At 43.5% G+C, this 25,485-nt stretch overlaps 1 long non-coding RNA gene across 1 annotated transcript in view; it reads left to right on the top strand.

Annotated features, from left to right (window-relative positions):
- Nucleotides 1–24,885, top strand: part of LOC131821895 (uncharacterized) — a 123,137-nt gene extending 98,252 nt beyond the window's left edge. The window contains exon 3 of the long non-coding RNA XR_009350011.1: nucleotides 24,780–24,885. This is a non-coding gene — a long non-coding RNA (uncharacterized LOC131821895). The remainder of the gene's footprint in view (nucleotides 1–24,779) is intronic.
- The last annotated feature ends 600 nt before the right edge of the window (nucleotides 24,886–25,485 follow it).

Genomic DNA, 25,485 nt, shown 5'->3' with positions numbered 1-25,485 from the left:
ACCCACTGAGCTGCCTAGGTGCCCGCTAACTTCTCCATGCTTCTCTTTGTGAGTTGAAGTCCATTTTATTTTTGAGAAAAATATTTAGGCTGTAAACAAACGGAATTCTTGAATATTTGAAAATATTTGCTTTTACAGTATGACACATTTCTTGGTCCTATATAAAACTCTTTGGATACCCATTTTTCTACTATCAGAAGAAAAAGACATTTCTAATTCAGGCTTCTATAGGAAATGTCTGAGCATCGCATGATTTTCACTTCTTGCGGGTCGCCCATTTTTATTTTAGGCTTTATTTTATTTTACTTTACTTTACTTTATTTTTTATTTTTCCTTCCTGATTGCTTGAAGACTGCTTTTCCTTTAACGACAAAGTTCAGGAAAAGAAAGATTCTACACCACATTTTCTGTGGGAGTGACTCTGCCTTAGTCTTCGGGTTGATACTGTGTTTCCCTGTATTACTCCCCACCTCCCCAAGAGATCCACGTCAATTTTAACCCCTTTTCTTAAACCTCCGAATGATGAGAGCTGAGTTATGGCAACAGGCTGCGCCTGTGGCTTCTCTTCTGTTCGTCCGTCTGCCCCCCTTATGTGGGGGAGGTTTGCTACTGTTTCGGGGTCACATCGCAGGTGTGTGTTTCCCGCTAACACCAGGCCTTCTGTCCTGCTGTGAAAACTCCTCTTGTTCCCTGTCCTAGATCATGTGTTCTTTCCCATTCTGGATACATGTGGCTTGTAGCCCCTTCCCAGGGGCACTGAAGGATGGCCTCTCTGGACACACTCAGCATGCTTTCTGGGTTCTCTGTATGGCTGACAGCCTGCCTGTGCTTTAGTTCTGTGGTTTTCCTGAGAGCAGCTGGCTCTGGGGGCAGAAGGGCCGAGAGAGAGAGAAGGATGAGTTTTCCTCCTTAAAAAGAAACAGTGTCCTGGGGTGCATCTCTGGGGGGGTTTTCCCCTTTGTGCCCCCTCTGGAGGCCTGGACCAGTGGACGCACAGCCAAGGTGGGGTTCTGTGGTCATTGATCTGACGTAGTCTACCTGCTCTGTTTGGTCCAGCATGGGAGATAAAGTAAGTGGTATAAAATAGAAGTTGATTGCAGAGGTTAGGAAAAGGTATTCTAGGGACGCCTGGTAGCTCAGTGGGTTAAACATCTGTCTTCAGCTCAGGTCATCATTTCGGGGTTCCAGGATCGAGTCCCGCATCAGGCTCCCTGCTCAGAGATGAGTCTGCTTCTTCCGCTTCCTCTGCCCCTCCCCTGCTGTGTTCTCTGTCAAATAAGTAAATAAAACCTTTATAAAAAATTGCATGAATCCACAACGTCTTTTTTTCGATTCTGATCTTGGGTGAATCTCCATTCTTCCTCTGCTCTGTTCATTCTATGGAATCAAGAAGCAGAAAGGACAAATGTCACTTATTAATGCAAATCTCTGTACCTACGTGCATCTGCGTACCCTGTACATGGACCACCCTTGTATTTAAGAACAACAAATGTGTTTTGAATGTATACAGTAGTACATGTGAAATAGTACCATGTGTTCTTGGGGAAATAACTTTGAAATTCAGGAGAAATGCAGAATAGTAGTATTCAGAATCCTATTCTCCTCCTGGATAGAAAACCCTGTTATTGTCTTATCTCAGAATTTCACCCAGTGCTTTCGTTTTCCACTCATACGGAAGTAATGTCCCTCGAATGTTAAACTATTCCGGGTCTAAGTACATTTTACCAAGTATTGCCAGTAACAGATATGTCTTTCCCAAAGAAATATGTTAGCAAGCTCTAGAAAGAACAGAGACAAAGAATGAACAACTCTTATGTACATTTTGTTCTTTTTCTTTTTTTTTTTTTTTAAGATTTTATTTATTTATTTGACAGAGAGAGATCACAAGTAGACAGAGAGGCAGGCAGAGAGAGAAGGAAGCTCCCTGCTGAGCAGAGAGCCCGATGCGGGACTCGATCCCAGGACCCTGAGATCATGACCTGAGCCGAAGGCAGCGGCTTAACCCACTGAGCCACCCAGGCGCCCCTGTACGTTTTGTTCTTCCCTATTTCATTAAACGTTCTGAACTATCACCACGACCATCACCGTAAATGTGATGATTCACATTTCTTAATTAAAGAAAAAAAAATTAGGATCAAAGAGCATCAATGATGTGTACATATTTCCCAAGCATTTTAACAAAACTCCATTGTATGCCCAAATCTGTGACCCTGAAAAGCACATGATTTTTCCTATTCCCACCGCGGGACATGGATATTATCTTTTACCTGTGGCAGGGGACACAAGCCAGAGGAAAGAATGCAGTCAGGTACAGCCCCAATTCTAGATGCTTGCTCTGTGCTTGGCTTGTTCCCAAGGTTCATTCATGTACAGACACCCAACCTCACGTAGACCCAACTCTGCATATCCTGATGATTATTTCGAAGGTGGGGATGGAGTTGGGCTGCTCCCATGGCATTGCACATCTTGAAAACACAAAATCAAATATGCAGAAAATGGAAACACGGAGGATTTGGTCCTTGTGTGCTAGGAGCGCCGCATATTCAAGACTCATCTGCGTTCAGTCGGGATGCTATGGCTGACAAACCGATGTATGGAATCTTACATGGAATGTTTAGCTGGGTTCTTTCAAAGGTAGTCACGGAGCAAAGCAGAGCTCAGTCTTTCTCAGTTTTGCTGAAAACTTCTCAGCATGCGCATTTCAAACTGCTGAGCTTTGGAACAGTTCAAAATAACCTAAAGGAGGCCACTCGGTGGGGGAGGAGGGTGGCTCGACAGAGTTTCTGCATGCGTCTCAGCGCCAGTGCTATCAGAGAACAAAGATTTCCCAGCTTGAGAGATGAGGCTTCTTCTCTAACACCAGTGTGGAGACATCAGGCAGACAAAAGAAAAGAACCATAGTGGGATAGTGGGTGTCACAACACACGTTCGCACATCCAGACTTCTAAGTTGTTGCTCATGGACTCGTGCCAAAAATATCTGGGGTACTGTGACCAGATTGAAATGAAATGTCCTAAAATAAATCTAACTAAAATCTGGGAAGAAGAAGAGACCACGAGACATCCTTCTGGCCTTCGTTTTTCAATGAGATGGTTGTGGACCATGGCCATGGATCTGAGAGTGACATAGTTGGAGAACAATAGCCAAGGATCCATGTGGTCCAGAGGATGAAGAAATGAAGATGTGGGTTTCATGAGAGATGAGCAAGTGAGATGGGGATGTGGAGAAGAGAGAACTCAGAACCACATGTGTGGTAGGTGGCCTTCTCAAATGGTTCCCAAAGATCCTGACCTCCTATTCACAGCCGTGTGTGTGTATGTGCAGGATGCCCAGTGACTCCTCTACAATGAATAAAGACAAAGTGGTCTGAGATTAGGATATTGTCTCATCAGCTCAGGCTGCCATCGCAAAGTACCACAAACTCTGGGCCTCAAAAACTAGACATCTATTTCTCCCAGTCCTGGAGGCTGGAAGTCTGGGATCAGGGTGCTGCTATGTCTGGTTCTGGTGAGGAGTCTCCACCCGGTGTGCAGATGTGGGCTTTCTCCCTGTGTCCTCCAGCTGTGATGTCTCTACTTCCACCACGGGGCCTCACACTCATGACCTCTTCAGACAGCAGCATGAGACAAAAGGACCTTCTTCCCTCATCATGAGGAGCTGAATCCTATCAGCAACCACATCCATGAGTTTGGGAACAGGTCTTGTCCAGGTGCATTCTGGAGACGAGGTCATAGCCCATAGCTCTGACTGGTGGTTGGATTTGTACTTTGTGAGAGATCTTCCCGACTGGAGACCCAGCAAAGCAGCACAGAGCCTTGCTCTGCAGAAATTGCAATCAATGTTGCTGTTTCCTGTGACTAAATTTGAGATAATTTGATCACTGGATACACAGCCATCATCAATACAATATGGTAGCCCTTTTCATTTATTTTATTTTATTTTATTTATTTATTTTTAATTTTTTAATTTATTTTCAGCATAACAGTATTCATTATTTTTGCACCACACCCAGTGCTCCATGCAATCCGTGCCCTCTATAATACCCATCACCTTGTACCCCAACCTCCCACTCCCAACCCCTTCAAAACCCTCAGATTGTTTTTCAGAGTCCATAGTCTCTCATGATTCACCTCCCCTTCCAATTTCCCCCAACTCCCTTCTCCTCTCTAACTCACCTTGTCCTCCATGCTATTTATTATGCTCCACAAATAAGTGAAACCTAATGATCATTGACTCTCTCTGCTTGACTTATTTCACTCAGCATCATCTCTTCCAGTCCCATCCATGTTGCTACAAAAGTTGGGTATTCATCCTTTCTGATGGAGGCATCATACTCCATAGTGTACATGGACCACATCTTCCTTATCCATTCGTCTGTTGAAGGGCATCTTGGTTCTTTCCACAGTTTGGCGACCGTGGCCATTGCTGCTATAAACATTGGGGTACAGGTGGCCCTTCTTTTCACTACATCTGTATCTTTGAGGTAAATACCCAGTAGTGCAATTGCAGGGTGATAGGGAAGTTCTATTTTTAATTTCTAAGGAATCTCCACATTTTTCCCCAAAGAGGCTGCACCAACTTGCATTTCCACCAACAGTGGAAGAGGGTTCCCCTTTCTCCACATCCTCTCCAACACATGTTGTTTCCTGTCTTGCTAATTCTGGCCATTCTAACTGGTGTAAGGTGACATCTCAATGTGTGAGTGTTTTTTTTTTTTTTAATATTTTATTTATTTATTTGACAGAGAGAGAGAGATCACAAGTAGGCAGAGAGGCAGGCAGAGAGAGAGAGGGGAGGAAGCAGGCTCCCTGCTGAGCAGAGAGCCTGTTGCGGTGCTCGATCCCAGGACCCTGAGTTCATGACCTGAGCTGAAGGCAGCGGCTTAATCCACTGAGCCACCCAGGTGCCCCCTCAATGTGCTTTTAATTTGAATCTCCCTGATGGCTAGTGATGATGAACATTTTTTCATGTGTCTGATAGCCATTTGTATGTCTTCATTGGAGATGTCTCTGTTCAAATATTGGAAGGGCTTTAAAAGATGAGAAAGGTTTAGATTTCTTCTGTTGGGTCTCTAAGAGCAAGTCATTGGGAATGAATGAAAGAGAAAAGGAGGAGTAAGTGTAGTTAATTTAAAATGAAGACTTTCTAGCCATTTGAGATTTCTGGAAATGGAATAAGTTTCTATGGTAAATACCCATATGGGTATTACCCTATGGAAAGTAGTTAAGTCTAATGAGTTTCAGTTGTAGTCCAAATGACCATATCTCAGAAATGCCATAAGGCCATTAAACCATTGTATCAGGGATGGTCTAGATCTCCGGTTCTCAAACCTGGACAACCTATCAGAATTACATGGAGGAATTTTAGGAAATGCCAAGTTCTGAGGTTCAGCATCAGGGATTCTGATCTAGCCAGTTGGCAGTGATTCTGCAAGTTGCATATTCTTGGACAAATTCCTCACTTCTGTTTGATGCAGGAAGGCCAAGGACTATTGTTGGGAAGTCACTTGCCTAGAAGACATCTGGATACCCAATCTTTGGATGTTAGCTTTGCAACTTAAGACATCCATAACTAATATAGTGAATATTCTGTGTCCAGATTCTTTCCAGGCTGACATTTTCTCCACCACATAGAGCTTCCCCACCCTTTAGAACAAAGTGGACATGGGGAAATGTTGGAATGAGCATCTCTTCCCTGAGAGGAATGCAGTGATGCACGAGGCATATACCGGGCATGTCATTTTCATCACCTTCGCAAATACACCGAGTGCTTTCCATTTTCAGTAAACCTTCATTGATGTGGCTTTCCTGGCAACTTGAACATTTTGCCAAAGATTGGTCAGGGACATAAGACAAGACTGTGTGTTCATAAATACATACCAATACCATAAATATATGATATTGGCCGTGAAACAGCCATGAACAAAAAAGTAAGTCTCCATCCTCAAGGAACCTGGAGCCCAGAGGATGCAGGGAAACATGATGATGTGAATGGAGTCCCAAGAGCCACGAAACAGGGAGAGAAGCACCCAACGTAGATATGACAGCAGGAAAGGGAGAGGAGATATGGATTCAACCCTTAGGATGTATTATAACATTACTACGGTATTCTAGGTGCATATTCTGTTTTGCCAAAGAGTGTCGAGTAGGAGAGTAACCACCTTGTTTCAGAAGATCACCGTTAGCTTTGGAACAGAAAGGACTGGAGTGGGATGGGGTGCCTTTAATTGCATCTGAGGAATTATTCACAAATACAGTCAACCCTTAAACAATATGGCTCTGAACTGCACAGGTCCACATAGACACGAATATTTTCAATAAATACAGTCAGCCCTGTTAATGTATTTCCCCTTCCTTGTGATCTTCTTAATCACATTTTGTTTTCTCTGGTTTACTTTATTGCAAGAACATGGGTTATAATAGAACATACGTACGTATGTATGTATTAAAGGACTATTTATGTTGTTGGTAAGATTTCTGGTCAACAGTGGGCTGTTGTGAAGTTTTGGGGGAGTCAAAGTTATACACATATTTTTTATTGTATCTGTGTGTTGGGAGATGGTTGGTGTCCCATTCCACCCCCCCCCCCCCCGCCATGTTGTTCAAGGGTCAACTGTAATTTTAAAAGTCGGTAATCTTTAAAGAAGGCTTGCAACCAAGCCTTGTCCCACCTCCCCATCTCTCCTGTTGAAAGGACTTCCCTAGAGGCTATCAACTCTTTCACTGTTTCTTCTACAATTTAGAAGAAAACATTTGTTCATTTGTCTGCTTAGAGATATCTCTTCTCTATTAGCATGAAAATGATTTTTAAAGCAATCAGCAAAAGAAAGAAAAGCACCAACCTCTCTCAACCCATTTCCTTCACCTATCTGAAGATGTTTGGTATTGGTCTAAAGAGGGAGATTAAGCTGATGGAAAGGCTTTCTGAAAACTCTAGAAATTACCTTTCATGACTGAAACTCTATACCCACTGGACAGCCTCCACACTTCCCCTTCCTCCAGCCCCTGGCAAGCATAGTTCTGCTTTCCATCCCCTTTCCAGGCAAGACTCGCTTTCCCATTTGTTCTGGACCAAGCTTGCTTTCTCCAAGAGCCAAGAGAAGAGCTGTTTCCATGCATGGGGATTGATCAATCTTTGAAATCTGAAGTAGCTCAGTGTCCAGCTGGACAAAGCATGGGCTATTGTTTTATTGACCCTTATTCAGACCTTGATATGCTCCCATACTTTCATGATGCCCACACAGAAGGAGAGGCAAATTGCCTCCTAAATAAAATACTACATAAAACTCCTGTCTTTGACCCATTCCCGCTGAAGAAATCCTTCCCAAGTTATGCACCAGTCGTGGTCTGTGCCCTCACCCCAGGCTCCTGGAGCAGCTGCCCAAAACCCTAACAAGTGCAAACAGACCTCTTGGGGATGGTAATTTGCATGACAATGAAACCGTACAATTGCACAGGTTTCTAAAAGAAGGGATTACTGGAACTTTCATTTAAGACTTGAAGGGTTTGACAGAATTGTTAAAACTCCCACTCACCACTCTTGCAAGATGAGTGTTTCAACGTTCCCCATGTGACATCACTCCCCACTCCTCATGGCGCTGCTGTCTCGCCTTGAGCCTCCGGATGGTAGACGAAAGGGTGTATGTGCACGCCTTTCTCACCATAATTTACAGCAGCCATTCCCGCCTGGAGATGCAAATCCTTCTCCTCAGAGGACGCACCCATAAGTCACACGGCCACTGTGCTGCTCTGCCCCTGGCGTGATTCCAACCCCGGGAACATCTCCGTGTCAGCTGCTCACGCTCTGTTAGTCACTGTTCTCGCTCCCCCTTGCATGTTCTATTTTCTCCTTTTTCTCTCTCGGGGTGACCTCTTTTCCTGGAGGCCTCTCCCTCCATCTTTTTCACTTCTGAATTGTCCGTAAAGGCAGTCAGGGATGCCTGGCCTTTTCGCCCGCCATGTTTTCCCACCGAATGTTGAGGAACCCTCTGATTTATACCATCCTTCTCACATGCGTGAGCTTGCAGTGTTAACCGTGAAAATGACATGAATGGAGGAGGGAGGTTGGAACCCATGAGACAACACACCTATTCTCTAGGCATCCCCAAGTATTGGAGACATTGAGACAAAGGAACACTTCATTCATGCAAAGGACATCTTAACGATACCCAAGGCTGAGGCTTCATTTTTGAGAATCACAGCTTGATAGCTGGTGGGGAAGAACAAGGAGTGGTTGAATTTGCTGGGTTCCGCGTCAGCACAAAGCAATGCCTTCCACTTTGGGATGGGCCTCCCCGAGAAGGCCTAAATGACATGCAGGCTCCCGCCAGAAAGCGGTTGTGTAATGAACCAAGAGGATGAACGTTGTCCAGCAATCCATTCTCCGTGTGGAGCACCAGAAGGACGTGGAGTCTGCAGACAGACTAGGGGGACAGTTTGTAGCTCAGTTTCTGTACAGATTTTAGCCCCAAATCTAAATCCTGACCCTTAGCTGGTATTCATGATTTGCCTCTCTTTTTCCTACCATGCCTCTACGTAAGGTACCCCATCCTTTATCCTCTCACAGATCAATGGCTGCTCACTCAATAATTAGCTAATCTCAGGGACTTCTGGGAGTTCTAATAATTGTGAATGGGGATGGTGCTGCCCCGTTAGGGAACACCTGGGAAATTTGGGGCGGGCATTTTTAGCAGTTGCAACCAATGTCGGCACTTAGGCATTGTGGGTTGGGTCTGTTCTGTGTGACATGGTGGAATCCACTGGCAGCCCCACAATGAAGACCGACCCCCATATCCTGCATGGTTTTCAAAAACTTGCCTAGATTAAAAAAAAAAAAAAAAAACAACCTTTTCATGATTATTGCACCTACAGTGGAACTGTATTTTCTCTGTAAACTCCACTCCTTTTTTCCTCACAATGTGAAAACAATGATTTTCTCGAGTCAAAGAGTCAAGTGTCATTAGATTACACAGGCGACCCTTGAACAACGCGGGTTTGAACTACACTGATCCACTTAGATGCACATTGTTTTCAATAAATATAGCACGATACCATAGATTCATTTTCTCTTTCTTAGGATCTTCTTTTCTCTGGCTCACTCTGTTGTAACAATACAGTATATCAGACGTAGAGCATACTGAATGTGTATGACTCAACTGTGTTACCAGTGGGGCTTCTCGCCTTTTTGCCCGCCATGTTTTCCCACCAAACGTTGATCAACAGTCAACAGATCAACAGTCAACGGTCAACAGTAGGCTGTTAGTTACATTTTTGGGGGAGTCAAAATTATACATGGATTTTTGACTGTGCAAGCAAACATGAGGGTTGATGCCCATCGCCCCCCATATGGTGCAAAGGTCAACTATGCTCGGTTTTGTTTAGGATTTGGCCAAAGCTTCAGCACCATTATGGAAAACCATTTCACTTCCACTCCCCATATTGGGATCATTTTCACATTCAGAGGTGTTTCCCCATAGGGCTCTGTTTTCTGACATGGTTTGCCAAGGTTTATTTCATCACTATTCTGAGAAGTATATTCTGTACTATGCTTACAAGTAAGACCCACCCAAGGTCGTGTGAGCAAATACTAGCTGTCTCACTTTCTACCCTTGAACGGCCTAGAATTTGTCTCAACACATTCACCTAAGTTTACTTGTCATTGCCTCTGTATTTTTCTCCTCTTACCACCGTCCAGGAAATCTTGTCTGTGGTCCTTATCATAAGGCTGTGGTTACTAGCCTTTTGGGTTCTACTCTTCTCACTCCTGTATACATTTTCCCTTAAAATGTCTTCTCATCTCCTCCCAAACTCAGGCTTATGCACCCTGAGGAGGCACCAGCGTCTTTACTTCCTTACGTATGCATGTTTAATCATGCCTAATTGTTATTCCGTGGGGATACATAATATTATGTAGGAGTTATTTTCTTTGCTTTCCTCCTCTATAGTATGGCAAGGGTGTCATATTGCTTTATTTTCAAATGCTGATTGTGGTGGCTTACACATGAGTGTTATGTCAAGAGAAAGAAGGTATTATATGTTTTATAAAGAAGGCACCTGGATGCAGATAATGTTGAGGAACTCCAGGATAGAGGCAGTAAAGTAATGTGGGAGGGACACCCCCACCATGGCCTGCCTTTTCCAAGACACATGGCCCTTCACAGTGGCACTTGAAGGCATGCAAGACCACGGGCACATGACTGAGAAAAGACATGAGCTCATGAGCAGAGCAAGAGCAGGGGGACAGCGTTTTGGTGAGGCTTTCATAGGTTTTGAGACCATGTACAGATCTTGTAGGCTCCATTATATTTATGTCCCAAATGCCACACACACGTGTCCAGCAACTGGGATGTCTCATGTTCTTACATTGCCATCTCTGTGAAAGTTAGCTCTTTTCACACTTTTTTGCATTGATTTGTTTTGAGCTATGGCTCTGTGACCCAATTGTTTTGTCTCTGAGGATAGGGGATGTTCCTTGTCCACCTTTGTGTCCTTGGACTTGAGTACTGAAACTATAAGGTATTTCAAATGTATGGGTAGACTCAATGCATGACTTCAATAGTACGTTTATTCCAAGCCAAGGTAAGTTTACATTTATAGATTTAAAAACACCTCTAACTTGACTAATTTTGGGTAGCCAGAATCGTCTTTGTGCCTACAGACAATAATGAACAGAAACTTGCTTCACAGCCACTGTGGTTATTATAATTCTCCCTTATTTTGGTAATTTGCAGTGAAAGAGAAAAGGTGGCTTTATTTCCACTCTCCACTATCCAGGCATCAGAATCAGAGCATAAATGTGATACTGCTTTATGCATATCAAGGGTCATCTCCTGGAGGCACACATCATAACCACAGAATAAAATTTACATTTCTGCAGGCTTTAATTTCATATTTATGAAATTTTTATAGGTTTTCTAATAGAGAGGCTGCCCAGAGTTTGGCCAAGGTGTGAAAAATATTATATAGTAAATGGCTGTATCCACCACTATTCTCAAGATGTGAGAGTAAAAATATAAGTAGTTAAAACACTTGCAGAGGAAAGACCAAAATATCCTGGATATTAATCCCATGTCATGCCTCACCATTAAGTAGTTGGATATAGATTATCCTAGTTGATGCTTAACGAAACTTGCTAAACTAGAACTTGGTCGTTTCCTTTGCTACATGAGGGGGCTGGGGCCCCCATAAATGGTCCCACGGCCAGTCAATGATGGATATGTTGGCGCCAGATTTCCCTCACTCTGAAAACATTGCTCTGCTGGACTCTGTTCCTCATTTAGGCGACGTCTTTCTTTTCTCTTGACTTTTTTTTTTCTTTTTTTCAAACTTCCTTTCTCTAAATGGAGCCGGTACCATGGTTTTGGCTATTTCCCTTCATGAACATATTTTCTCATAGTCAAATTTAGCCACGTGTCTCTATCTCTCCTCATTAACAAATGCTTTCCAGCGTCTATCATAGAGACGCATACATTTCCATCTCTCTGCATATGGCAAAGGGACATTTCAGCGAGTTGGAGTATTGCTTTGTGTATCCGTCCTTTGATGTGGGCGTGAGGGCAAGCTCATATGGCCAACAGCCACCACGGGGAGATGGCTTTGATCTCTGGCTGGCAAGCTGGTCTTTTTGAGGATGGCGCTGGCCTGATTTTGCCCTCCTGAAAAGACATGTCCTGTCTTGTCTTCTCCCACAACAAGCCTACTCTGGTCCTCACACACCACGCCTTCTCTCCCGACAGCACACATACTACAAATGCACAGTGCCAAAGCTCCTCGTGTCCCCATGTCAAAACCCCAAAGCAGGAATGCAATCTTCCCTCCCACATGCACGTGACAAAACCCTGACACGAGGCATGAAGGCTGAGCTACCGAAAACTAAATTTTCACTCACCTGTATGTAAGCAGTAGCTTACATAGTAATATATAGTATTATATATAAATACATAAATTACTATTATATATAAATACATAAAGATGTGCTACCCAGGAGCCGACCTTCACGCCTTCTCTTTCCCACCATCCTCCTATCCCAAGCTCACGTCTGTCCCCAAGTCTTGTCTTGCTTACTCTCAACATGGCCCCAGTTTGAGGATGAGGTTGTGGCTGGAATGAGAGACACGGGAGAGAAAAGCAGCAGCAGATAAATCGCACATGATCCATGATAAGTGCCTTGAGGAAGAAAGGGAAGGTGTGAGGGTCCTGGAGAAGTCATCCACACCTTTGGGGAGCTGGTGGCCCCATGTTCTTCCCTCTGACCTGCCGTTAATTCTGAAGCCTTTCCGATCACACTGGGTCAAGCAATTTTCGAAACTTTTATGCTACATCTTCTGCATAAAACATCAAAATCATCCACGAAAAAGTATTAATTTTAATACTGAGACAACAGGAGCATTCCCCCAGATTTCATTTCCATATGTTGGCCCGCAAATAGAATTCTCACGAATATAATTAAAATATCCCAGAAGAAAAGCATCAATATTATTTACCTTGAAGCCATGGCTGTAGGAAGTGACACGAACGGTTGTGCAATTATCTGGCGAGTTGATCGATGCAGACTGTTAATCTGTGTGTTTCAGACACTCCGGCCTATTTTTCTTATCTCCTACCATTATAAATTTCTCAGCAGTGTAAAATAGGATTGTACCGTTTCCTTCACCAGAGGAGAAATGCATCAAACTCGGAGATATGTAAATCTCTTATCAAAATTTTAGGAATTATCCTGTTCATAAGAGAGAAATTTGAGATAAGGCTGAATTCCCATAAGGCAGCCTTTCAAAAGGGGCCACACCTTCCTTCTGCACTCACTAGCCCGTCTTCCTCTTCTGCTTGACGTGGCGTACTTGCAAAGCATGTGTTTCAGAAGTGATGAGGTTGGTGGGTAGGATAGATTTTATTGCCTAAAAACTGAAAAGTGTATTCTGTCATTGCTTTGTCTTGGTCTGGATTCTCTGCTTCTTTTCTGTAAAGATTCCCACCCTAAGGAGATGTGAATGGCTCAGTGACCTGTCGCCTTTTCTGATCTATGACCCTTAATTGATGACTTGTTGCCCCATCTTGATGGCCCTTAATTGATGGCTTGTTGCTCCTTGGTTAAGATGTAGATTCTTACCCAGATCAAGAATGTTGCATGGGTTTTGTTTGACAGATAGATGACAAGCAAAGGTCTCATCCCCACCTTTGATGCCATTTCATGGCTCCAAGGTCAGCCTGAGGCTCGCCCCTCTTCTGGTACCACTATTGGCCACAGACTGGACCGTCCTCACATCATCCCTCATCTGTGAGCTGCTGTCACTGAGTCTGGCGTGAAAACTAAGGGCATGGACTCTGGGGCTGCACTGCCCCCACTACACCCTTACGTGACCTTTAGTAATTCTCCATGAGTCAGTTTCCCCACCTGTGAAATGAGATGATAGTCCTTCCACCATTGGCCAGCATTATGCTTCTGTTATGGAAGTAGGTTATGAAACCCTATAGGGTCAAGAAGGTGTTATCTTGGACCGCGTGGTGGTTGGTGGAGCTTGGGGGCTCCCACGGAGCCTCAGTCTCCCATGTGTCATATAGGTTCCATAGTTTGTCTTCCTCATAGGATCCCTGTAGGGGCTTGAGTTGAGAATACGGAAGCCAAGGTCCTCTGTAAGCTGAAACGTGTGAAGCAAAAACTCATTTCCATTCTTACCCAGGACACTATTGTTATTGAAGCCACTACACACATCCAGACCATAGTTTCCAGAGCCCACTTTGGTCTTCTGCTCATTGTAAGAGTCTGAGTAAAAGCCGAGGACTGTATCAGTAAGACCCCATGGTACCTCCACTCTCCTCAAATGTTGCCATCACTCCTGCATTTTCCCTCTCCCACCACATCCTTTTCAGAAGACCACATTTTTGCACATCTTTCACCTTAGAAGCCAATTCATTGCCTAGAAACATGCATGGCCACCTCCTCACAGGGTTTAATTCATCGTGGTCGCAGGAAGAGGGTCTCTGCATGTTTGAAAGTAAGGATGAAGAGACGCCTTTTAACCTACAACGGGTGGTTATTCAGAGCACAGTTTCTTGCTTTTCGGAAAAGACGTCCACTGGGGACATGAAGGCTGCCCATGTCCAGAAGAGAAGTTAGACCCTAAAGAGGAAATCACCTGTCCTCACATGCCAGCATCCGCGACAGACCACCACGTCTCTTTGTCCTTTTGCAAAAGCCACCTCAACACATGATAGCTTCAGCCTGTCAGCATTGGCCCTTCTCCCTCTCACCGCACCATTCCTAAATATGATCCTCGTCCTATCCGACAGTAATTTGTTTTGTGTCATGGAAACACATTTCCTCTTCTTCACAGTGTTTCCATTCAGAAATGTCAGCCATGACAGCCTGGCAGAGTCTTCAAGGAGATCGGGTGTCTGACACCTCACAGAAGCTGGACTGCGTAAATAAACCCCTTGGCCTGCGTGGTGTCTCGCCCCAAAGACACAGGCGAGGGGCTCTTTGCAGGAGAAGGGCCGCCAGGAAGAAAACACTAGTGTGTGGGCTTTTAATGCCCTTTCCCTTTTAAGTAGCCGCAGAATGGGATTACATGAAATTAGGCTGCATGTCCGTACTGTCCCGCGGCCTCATCAAACAAGGCTCGCGTCACTGGGATCAAACAGCAGATCCTTGGTGGCTGGGTCAGTAGCTTCCCGTCCCCATCCATCAAGCTCGAGGCTGGAAGGCATGAGCCGGACCCTGTTTGCAATGGTGGTGGGGAGCACGCATCGCTCCTCCACCCCCGGCAGACATGGAGAGGAAGAGGGAGAGATGCTATCTGTACGCAGCGGTGGCCTCAGTGGGCCGGGCACTGGCGAACTGTGATGGTGGGAGAGCGTAGGTTGCTCCCAGGAACAGGACCCTCTTTCTTACCCAGAAGCCCAAGTATTTGACCACCAGAGCTGCTTGAGTTGTGAGTATTGATCAGTGACAGTTGGAGGCTCTCTTGCCATCACTCGTCCTGGGAGGCCTCATTAACAGAGGCTTGCTTGCTGAATTAGATAAAAGTTAGTGTCCGCTGAAATGAATGTGCTGTGTTCTGAGTGTCCTGCCCCTAATACTGGAAAATGAACCTTATGTGCTGGGGCGGGGTTTGGGGGGGTCCTATTGAGAGCTGGAACATTTCACAGGAGCAAAGAAGTCGCTTTTTCAGACTTTGCTTGGGCCAGCCAGAAGAGCAATGACTGTATTTGTCCTCACACTGGAGAGCCAGTGTGTAAACCCAATAACTAATTGATATGCCGAACGACGTCTCTGAAGAATTGTTTGTTGTGGTGCCTGTTGTCATTTCCTTTGGCTCTGCTGAGAATTGAGACATTTCTTCCATGAAAGATAAGAAGGAATACAGATTTACCACGATTTGGAACGATTGGGGAAATAATAAAGGAGTTGGAAGTTTATGATTTAATACTTTGAAAGGCAGAGGGGGGAGAGAGGACTATTTCTAAGTCTAGACTTACAGCCAAATCTGAAAGAAGAAAATGTAATCAACTCTGACTATTTGGGATGTCAGGCCTGTTTCTGTATCTGCGATTTTGTAAAATGTAATTCTTCCCATGTACTCTGATGAATCGCTGGTGCAACTTTTTAAGTAGCTCTATTCACCACATCACAGATTGCTGCCAAGATAACCCAAGTCTTCCATATAGCACTCTCTGAATGGATATCCATTTTGTCTTTCTTGAGAAACAAATGAGAAGAAAGAAAAGTTAGGACAAAACCCATATCAGTTGATGCTCTGTAGATAATTAGGGGATCACAGCTTTACAGCCAAATGCTTAACAGTCCTGAACTTTGAAGGAATAAGGATTCATTTTTAAAAAAATCAATGTGTATTTCTAGGTCTCTCTTCCCTAGGCTTTAAAAAAAACAGAGAATGAGAGCAAGAGAGTCTTGCCCTGTTTATCTCGACTGCTTTGATAGCCAAATATGCTATTGATCTTGGGGTTTAGTATTATATTTGAATACATAGACATGAAGGCCTTATGGAAATCTTCAGAACACATTTCAAATATCTACAGGCCATTATGTCTGAAGATACTGTTTTTATTTATTTTGCACATTGAGCCACATTCATTTTGAATTCTTCCAGAAAGAGTTTGGTCTAATTCAACACGTGAAACAATCACCGTGCAAGCCGACATGTCTGCTAAGTCCTTCTGGTCACTTTAGATTCAAATGCCATAGGAAAGATGTGTCTTTATGAAACTCAGGAGTCTTTTTGTAGGAACAAGGGTAAAGAGTAGCAGCGAATCCTATGTCACCTCTCTAGGTCACCTGATTTTCCATCTTATTTTAGCCATGTAAGGGATCACTGGAAGACGGATCCATAATTCTACAGAGATGATTCATCCTTTTATATGCTTACATGTATTTTACTGAGAAGGTATACCATAATTCACTTAACCATTACTCTGTCTGCAGACCTTTAATTATATCCAAATTTAATTGCTATAAACTCTCATTTCCTAAGTACTTTTGTCATATCCTAGGAGCCAGGACCAAACTACAGTTGACCCTTGAACAATATTGGGGGACTAGGGGAGCAAACCTCCCAATCAAAAATACACCTATGACCTTTGACTTCCCAAAAATGTAAATTAAGAGCCCACTTTTGACTAGATGGCTTACCAGTAATAATATATAAAGTCAATCAACACATAATTTGCATGTTATATTACTATAGACTGTGTTCTTACAATAAAATAAGCCAGAAAAAAGAAAACACGATTAAGAAAATCATATAAGAAAATACATTTATTAATCAATATGTATATATATACAATTATATATTGTAAATATGTATATATTGTAAATATTGTAAAAATACTGTAAATATTTATTATGTATTTATTGATATATTCAATATATGTTACATTGTATACAAATACTGTATACAAATAGACTGGTATGCTACATATTGTATACAAATGCTCTTTATTGAAAAAAATCTTGTACAAGTGAGACCCGTGAAGTTCAAACCCATATTGTTCACAAGTCAATTTTATTATAAGTACTATTGCTTCAAATATGATTTAATACCTGTGAGGCATCATTTCCCTGCTTAATTACCTGAAATTCTCTCCATGAATTTTACTGCTTGTGTGTTTGTGGGTTTTTTTCTTTTTGCAATTCTCCCCCTCGTGAATCTTAGAATAAGCTTATCTAGTTCAAGCATAAATTTGATTAATTATATCTTTATGTCAAATGTGAACACGGAAGTGTAAGAATGAAAACATAAAACTCTCTGCACTTTGAGAGAATCATATAAAAGAGTGTGTATTTTAATATATTGACCATAAGATCTGCCAGAATGAGATTATGACACCTGGTGAGTTGATGGTGTGAATGGGATTTATCATAGTTGTTTCCTATCAATGTCATTGATGCCAGTTTCATTGAACACCGGTGTCAGCCCACGTCGACCTTTTTGTACTGAGTACCTACCCTCTCAGCCATTGTCTGCATATATTCATTTTGCTCCCCCAGTGGAAGAGGGTGCTGGTGTGGGTATTAGTCAGCCCTCTCATGCCGTGTAACAAAGACACACACATAACACACATTCATGTTCTCACAGCTTCCATGGCTTGGAAATCCTGCCATGGCTGAGCTGGGTGTCTGTGGCCCAGGGCACCTCATCGTGTCCGCGAGACTACAGTCCTTGGAAGTCTTGCCTGGAGAGGGAAGCTGTGTGTGCAGGACGGCTTGCTCAGATGGTTGTTAGCGCCAAGTCTCTGTGCCTTAGTTCCTGTAGGAAGAATCTCTGCTCCATGCCATGCAGCCTACCTCTCTGGGCTGTGTGTACATGCTCACAAGACTGCCCCTGGCTTTCTGCAGGATGTGTGAGCCCAGACACAGAGCGAGCTAGAAACCAGAGTGTGTTTTATGAGCTGGCTCTGCGGGGCACACACCAACATGGCTCAGAGAGTAGAGTGCTATTGGCCACAAACAATCCTGGTAAAAGGCAGTTCAGAATGACATAGGGGTGTAAGCAGCACAGGTCACGGAGCCTCACAGCCCACGTGAGTGCAGCTACGGCAGGGAGCAAGAGCTCATACTTTCAGTTCTCTCTCTGGAGCCAGAGATGCGTCATTCTTCCTCACATTTTCAGTTGTGAATGGTCTAGTGATTTCCCTTGAAATTTGGCACCACCACCGGCATGTGCAATGTCGTGTGTTACCATAACCATGGTTACAAATGTGGCCACTGAAATGACCTTTGCAGGCAATGGGGATGTGTAGTTGGCTCAGTTGGTTGAGCATCTGCCTTCAGCACAGGTCATGATCGCAGGGTCCTGAGATTGAGTCCTGCATTGGGTTTCCTCCTCAGCAGGGAGTCTGCTTCTCCCTCTCCCTCTGCCTGCTGCTCCCCGTGCTCACATGTGCTCACTCTGTCTCTCTCTGTCAAATAAATCTTTAAAAAAATAAAACAAATAAAATAAAATTACCCTTAGGGGAGATCTCTTAAGTTATGGAGTTCTTCGTTTTAGCATCATTCTTTTAAAAATTTAATGGTTTTTCCTTCCCCATAGTTCATTCTTTCTTTAGGCTGAACATTATTTCTCTGAACCAAAAGAGTGAACATTGTTGTCAAAGGCACCAGAGAGAAAACTCAGATGAAGTCCATGTTAAGAAGGACTGAGTCCTGTAGCTTCCTGTCCTTCCTCAGAGTCTGTCTTCCCCTCTCTCTTTCTATTCCCACATCTCTCATTTCCCATCTCTCCATCTTACTCTGTTTTAGATGACAAACACACATGTTGGAGTCCACAATCCAGAGAGAGTTCAATGCTCCACGGATTCACGCAGACATAAACTACAAACTATTACTTGTTTTACAGTGAATTCTTTTTAAAAAATTATTTATTTGTCAGAGAGAGAGAGAGTGTGCAAGCCCAAACAGCAGGGAAGGGTAGAGATAGAGGGAGAAGCAGGCTCCTCGCTGAGCAGGGAGCCCGATGTGGGACTCGATCCCAGGACCCAGGATCATGACCTGAACTGAGGGCAGATGCTTTAACCCACTGAGTCACCCAGGAGCCCCTATATTGAATTCTTTACTTGATTCTGTGACCATAAGGAAGGATGTTGAGATAATTTGTGGAAACCCCCTGAATAGAAAAATTAAAGGCAGAGTAAGATATTTTACCATTTTGGAGAGAAAACCTTTAATCTTTCCTTTTCTTTATTCTTCCTGATCCACCAATGGACTGTCCTTACGTAATAATATAAATCCAAAATATCAGTCATAATGAAGGGACTTGCTGCTAAACATTTGCCTAAGCATACATGTATATACACACACACATGTGTATACACACACACACACACACACACACACACACATTCTGAACTTAATTTAAACAAAACTATTTCTAATTTCTACCCCTCGGGCATCTCTAATGGTGTAAAATGTGTCACATTTGATGGAATAATGGTCTTCCATTCAGGGACTCCGTATGGTCCAGGAGACTGGCACTCTTGCAATGAATATGACCTTGGTTACAGGTCCTAACGGGTTTCCTTCTGGACCATCTTTCAAAAAGGTTTCTGTTGCTAACAGACTTGGAAGACAGAGATAATGTCCTCTTCTCAAGCAAGTAGCCAGTTTGCTTACTTACCATGATTTTGTTAATAAAGACAATGTGTTCCATGAGAGGAAAGATCAGACAGACTGACCACCCATTATTAGTATTCAGGTCGGGTTCCCTAAGTGCAGGATCCTCTCCTACAACACTATGATGCTTGCATGTGCCCTGGGGAGGACACCACCCGCCATGTTGTGAGGAAATCCTATGGAGAGAGAGAGGCCCAGGAAACAAGAGACCAAGGGTTACCTAACCACAGACAGAATGGCAGCCCTGACCAACAGATGGTCTGCAAGCCCATCAGATACCTTGAGGAGGAGGAATCCAGAGGAGCCACACCTGGGAAGTCGACCCACAGAAGCTGTGAGATAATCAATGTGTGATGTTTGGGTTGCTATGTTAGGGGATGATTTGTCACACAGCAGTAACTAAATAATACAAACCAAGAAGAGTGTCTAGAACATGAGAGGGGTTCATTAATGAAGACTTAAAGAAGATACATGTCTCTAGGTTTATGGATGTGGTCCTCCTGACAACCAGTGGGGCTCTCTGAATCCCAGAGATGGCATTATGGTTCTCAGATGGCCTGGATAGTGGAGATGCAGCTCTTCTCTGTCCATCCATCCATCCATCCATCCATCCATCCATCCATCCATTCTTCATATCTATCTGTCTATTTATCCATCCATTCATCCATCATCAATCTACACATCAAAGAAATAAAGGGACAGGCCAGAGGAACCCTCTCTACATGAGCCTATAGCCAATCCTAGAGATAAAGCTGGGATGGAGGACATGGGATTCACCAGAGATCCTCTCAAACAGGATTGGCTGTTTGAGAATTACCATCTTGTAAGCCTCATGTGGATGACTAACTCCACCTGCTCAGGAATAAATGAGCAACTTTCTCAGGAATAAATTATCCTTACTTTGGAGGGAGATGCTGATTCACTTTCAGGTTTCATATTTCTGAGTGGGGTATGCAAACCTGGGTAAGTTGAGATTTTCTTTTAAACACATGTTTCAGCGAAAGTCCAGGTAGCCTGCCTGAAGCCCATCCCTCCCACCTTGTATGACCCCTCTGCAGTGTCCACAGTCCACTCTTTGATTCTGAAACCAGGTACTTCTCTTCCCACAGAAGGGAATCCAAACAGTGCTATGGTGACCCACCTTCTTCTTATTATTTTTAATAATTTGTTTTTTACCCAACGAAAATATCCCCCAATGAAAATTTTCCAAACATACAAAAAAACTTGAAGGAATTTTCGCTGGAACAGCTATGTCCCTGCCACACAAATTCTCTCATTAACTAATTACCATTCACTAAAATTAACATTTTACTAGATGTATTAACTTCCTATCACTGCTTTCACAAACCACAGTCTTAGTGGCTAAATGACATCAATTTCATACCTTTCTGTCCTGGAGGTCAGAAGTCTGATCCAGGTGTCCCCTGCACAGTGTCGGCAAGGCTGCATTTTTTTTGAGAGGTGTGAGGAACCATCTGTGTCCTTGCCTTTACAGCATCTAGAAGCAACCTATATTCCCTGCTTTTATCTTCTCTCTGTCCGCAGTCCTGCTTGTGTCCCTTCCTTTCCACAGGTGTTGATCCTGATAGACCTCGTGCTTCTTAATTACCCTCTTAGTTGGCTTCCTGCAGAACCCAACCCCAGACGCCACACTCTTCCTGCAGAACCCAACCCCAGACGCCACACTCTGTCCAATAGTGCGAGGAGCACCGTGTCTCACAGCCGACTCGTGAACATCTAAAATTGGGTACTGGAGGAATTAGAAGATATTTATAGTTTCAAAAGAAAGCAAGAAAAAAGGTGGAGAAGGAGAAAGAGCAGGGGAGGGAGGGAAATAGGGAGGGAGGAAGGAAGGAGAGAAGGGAAGGTAAGAGAAGGGAAGGGTAGAGAAGGAAGAGAAGACAAGAGAAAGAAGAGAAGCAAAGGGAAGGGAAAGGAAGAGAAGGGAGGAGAAGAGAGAAGAGGAAGGAAGGAAAGCAGAGGGAAAGGAGAAGAAGGAGGGACAGAGAACGAAGTAAGGGAGAGATCAACCTCTCACTCAGTAGAATGTTGGGACAAGTCTCTTTTCTACACGATGGGTCAGTGTGACTGAAAGTCTCCTCTACGGTGATATCCTTTTCTAAGGCCTTAAGTTTCAGTCCACTGACACACATTCAGGCATTAGCTGTCACTTTGTCTTTTGACGGTGGATAGGGGGATCCCATTGGCATGAACTCTCAGTTGAACTGAGTTTTTATTTCTTTCTTTGAGCAACCACAGAGTTTCTCAGGGGGTGGTTTGCTATTTAGCTGAAACTAGTTTCATCTGGACCAAGTCAAAATGACTAAAACCGAGAATTATCTCCAGTCACTTTTTTGGTAAATGGAGTGAACCATTGAAATTTTCTATTCATATATCAGAAAGAAAAAATAAATTACGTGCAGAAACCCCTATCTATCTATCCATCTACTATCCATCCATCCATCCATCCATCTATCTTTCCATCCATCCAACCATCCATCCAACTATCCATCCATCCATCCATCCAACCAACCATCCATCCAACCATCCATCCATCCATCCATCCAATCATCCATCCAACCATCCATCCATCCATCTACTCATCTACTCATCCACCCAACCTATCCATCTACTATCCATCCATCCATCCACCCATCCATTGTATCTATCTTTCTATCTATCTACCAATCTACCATCTCTCTGTCCATCTATCATCTATCCATCCATCCACCCACCATCCTTCATATCTATATATTCATCCATCCATCATCAATCTATACATCAAATATTTATTACCTATCATCTATCGACCTACCTACCAAATAAATACTTATTTATCATCTATCTACTCATCATACACTTATCTGTGTATCATCTCTCTATCTACTCATCTTCGTTAAAACACAAAAAGCCTACCCAAACTCCTGATGCTTCTCCTTCCCTCACATCCCATATGCGATCTATTATGAGGTCACACTGGCCCTCTCTGTGTTCTGTCTGGTTGCCATTGCCATGGTAGCCCACATGGCCTTGAGCTCTCCTTCCTACCCCACTGCGCTAGTCTGTCGCTTGATGCTTCCCCTCGTGCTTCCCTCACTGCTATATGTTCACACTGCAGATGGAATGATTTTTGGCAAAAACACATGTCAGCTGAACACCCTCCAAAGCCTTCCCATGAAGCCCAGGAAAACACCACAAACTCATTCTCAAGACCCCAGGGTTCCAAGTGTCCCTGCTTCCTACTTACCTCTTGAACCCCTTTTCTTCCTACTCTCCTCTTTGCTCACTAATCTCTGACTGACCCTCCTCTCGTCTGTGCTATGAAGTGACCAGCCCACTTCCCCAGGCTCTGCATCTTCCTGGCCCCAGTCATCACAAGGAGAGTCCAAGTGTCATCTCTGTTGGGGAGACTTCCCCAACAACTTGTCAAGAACATCACCTCTACCCATCAACTCAGAATCACTCTTAATCTTCCAGGACTTTGTGATGATCACATCTTTTTGTTTCAAATTCTCCAACACATGAAACAGCAGGGTGGCATAAATTATTTTGCTCACATATCTTTGTGGTATGACCAGGCTTCATGAGAGTGACATTCCCAGTCCTTATCACTGCCCCTGTGCCTGCCCTAAGAACATTTATCAATACAGGAAAATAATAGTTGGTGCTCACCCACCAAATAGTTATTGCATGTATCTTTAATTCTTTCATTTAGAAAAAAAATGAGAATAATGAGAATATATTTAAAAAAAAAACCCTGAGGTTATATACAAAGTAGGTCTTATTTCTGTAACAAGCACAGGCTTTAGGATCAAAAGCGTAATAGTCAAAGTGTTAAGAAAACATTGATCTGCTTCAAGATTCACAAATATATCTTTGCCCAAGCTTTTGGTGGTAACTATAAAGATAGTCCTTGAATCTAATGATTAAAATAAGTGTAAACAACTTAATAAATGAATATTAAATTCAAGTATCAAAGACCATTCATGGGTTGTCTAGGTGGCTCAGTGGGTTAGGCTTCTGCCTTTGGCTTGGGTCACGGTCTCAGGGTCCTGGGATGGAGCCCTGCATTGGGCTCTCTGCTCAGCAGGGAGCCAGCTTTCCCCTCTCCCTCTGCCTGCCTCTCTGCCTACTTGTGATCTCTGTCAAATAAATAAATAAAATCTTAAAAAAAAAAAAAAAGACCACTGATATCAAGTATCAGAGACAACTTAAAAGAAAGTCATTAATGGCCATACTGTTCCATCTTCAGCAAGTAAGAAATTATGTTTTCATTTTTGGACTGAGGTTGTTATGTTACAAACACTAGGAAACTGTGTAAAAGAGTTCCATGGAAAAATAATTACCTACAGTTACATAAAGGATTGTGTGGTGGAAGAAAAACAATTTTCCTTCTACCCTTCTCTTCTGAGAACCCAGTCATAAATGACAGGTTAACAAGAGAAAAACAGACAACGTTTGTGAACATGTCTACCTCCTGTATGCATGGGGGATATGCAGGAAAAATGGAGAACTCAAAGACCTGGCTTTAGGGTTTAGAATCTGAAGAAGGGAAGTGGGATGTAGGCAGAGAGAATGAATGATTTGAGGAAAGAAATATCTCATGTCTCCTGTGACAGGAAACCATCTTTGTGGTTGATGACACTTCTGTGGAGGGTGCTGACGGCTGTTGAGTGCCTTCTGGAGGATGTGTGTTTAAGCACATGGAGGAGGTTCAAGGAAAGCCCATCCCTCCCTCTGGTGGTTTTCAACTGGCCAGAGCTCACCATCGTCAACATACTCAAGTGCCGTATTTTCGGGTGGTGTCTTCTGCTACTGTCCAGTTATATCCATTGGATTGGTTTTAGCAGTAATGCTACAGAATTAAAAAAAAAAACAACAGTATTCCACAGCACAAAAGGCAAAACACAATAGGATAATAAGAGACCACGCAACAGGGAAATTCTCTCTAACGATGACACAGACTTTCTCTTTCTTCCCCAGGTGTCTGCCTCAATAAAGAGGTCAAAACGCCATGATCTGTACCAGCACTCACAGCTACAAAAATCAGACACACAGGCCTCTCATGTTCATATGCAACAACCGGTCCAAGGTTGGAGGCCAGAGCAAGCGGTTTTCTGTTCTCTCATCATGACTGACATTCTGTTTTATTTTAGGTATTCCCAATGCTGACTCCGTGTTGCTTGATTCTCGAATGGATGTTTGAGCAGCCATCAAATCATGTCTGAGGTCTGTCACCGAGGTGAAGTCACATAAATCAGGTAAGCCCAGTGAAATTTGGCCGGAGCCATGCAGACCAGCTGCTGTTATCATCTTCTGGCGTAAATCAACCTTCTGGGGGTGGGTCGCGTGTGGAGAGGATGCTTAAGACAGAAGTGGGGAATCTGCTGGAGATGTTCTCCATCATGGGCCGGAGGAGAACGTTGAAAAAAAACAAAAGACCTGCATTTTTAAAGGAATATAATGAGTATCTTTCTACCTAATAAGATCGAGGAGGTGGTGAGGATATTTTATGAGATCCTGAGGAACAAGACCCAGGTATTAGATGGATATATTGAGTGTGTCCTGCAGATAAGGGGACGCCAAGGACGCCCAGATGGGCCAGAGAGAAATGCCTAATTTTGAGAATACATTGGATGCTTTACTCTGGTGTGCAGAAAAGTGCAGCGTAGTCTCCGTCCACTCAGAGCTCCGTATGTAGAGAAACTCAAAGCATCAGGAATGTTTGGAGGACCTCAGATCTCCACTATGACTTTTGTGAACAGAAGGGGAGATGCTATTGCCAAGACCCTATGCACAGTGATAGAAATGATTCATCCAAAGGATGTCTTGGTCTAGCCTTTTTAGTTTTTCCTCTCTCTC

The sequence above is a fragment of the Mustela lutreola genome, chromosome X (genome assembly GCF_030435805.1).
Source record: "Mustela lutreola isolate mMusLut2 chromosome X, mMusLut2.pri, whole genome shotgun sequence".
In the NCBI taxonomy this organism is placed as follows: Eukaryota; Metazoa; Chordata; class Mammalia; order Carnivora; family Mustelidae; genus Mustela; species Mustela lutreola.
Note: the sequence above shows the minus strand (reverse complement) of the source record. Positions and strands in the feature narration are given on the sequence as shown.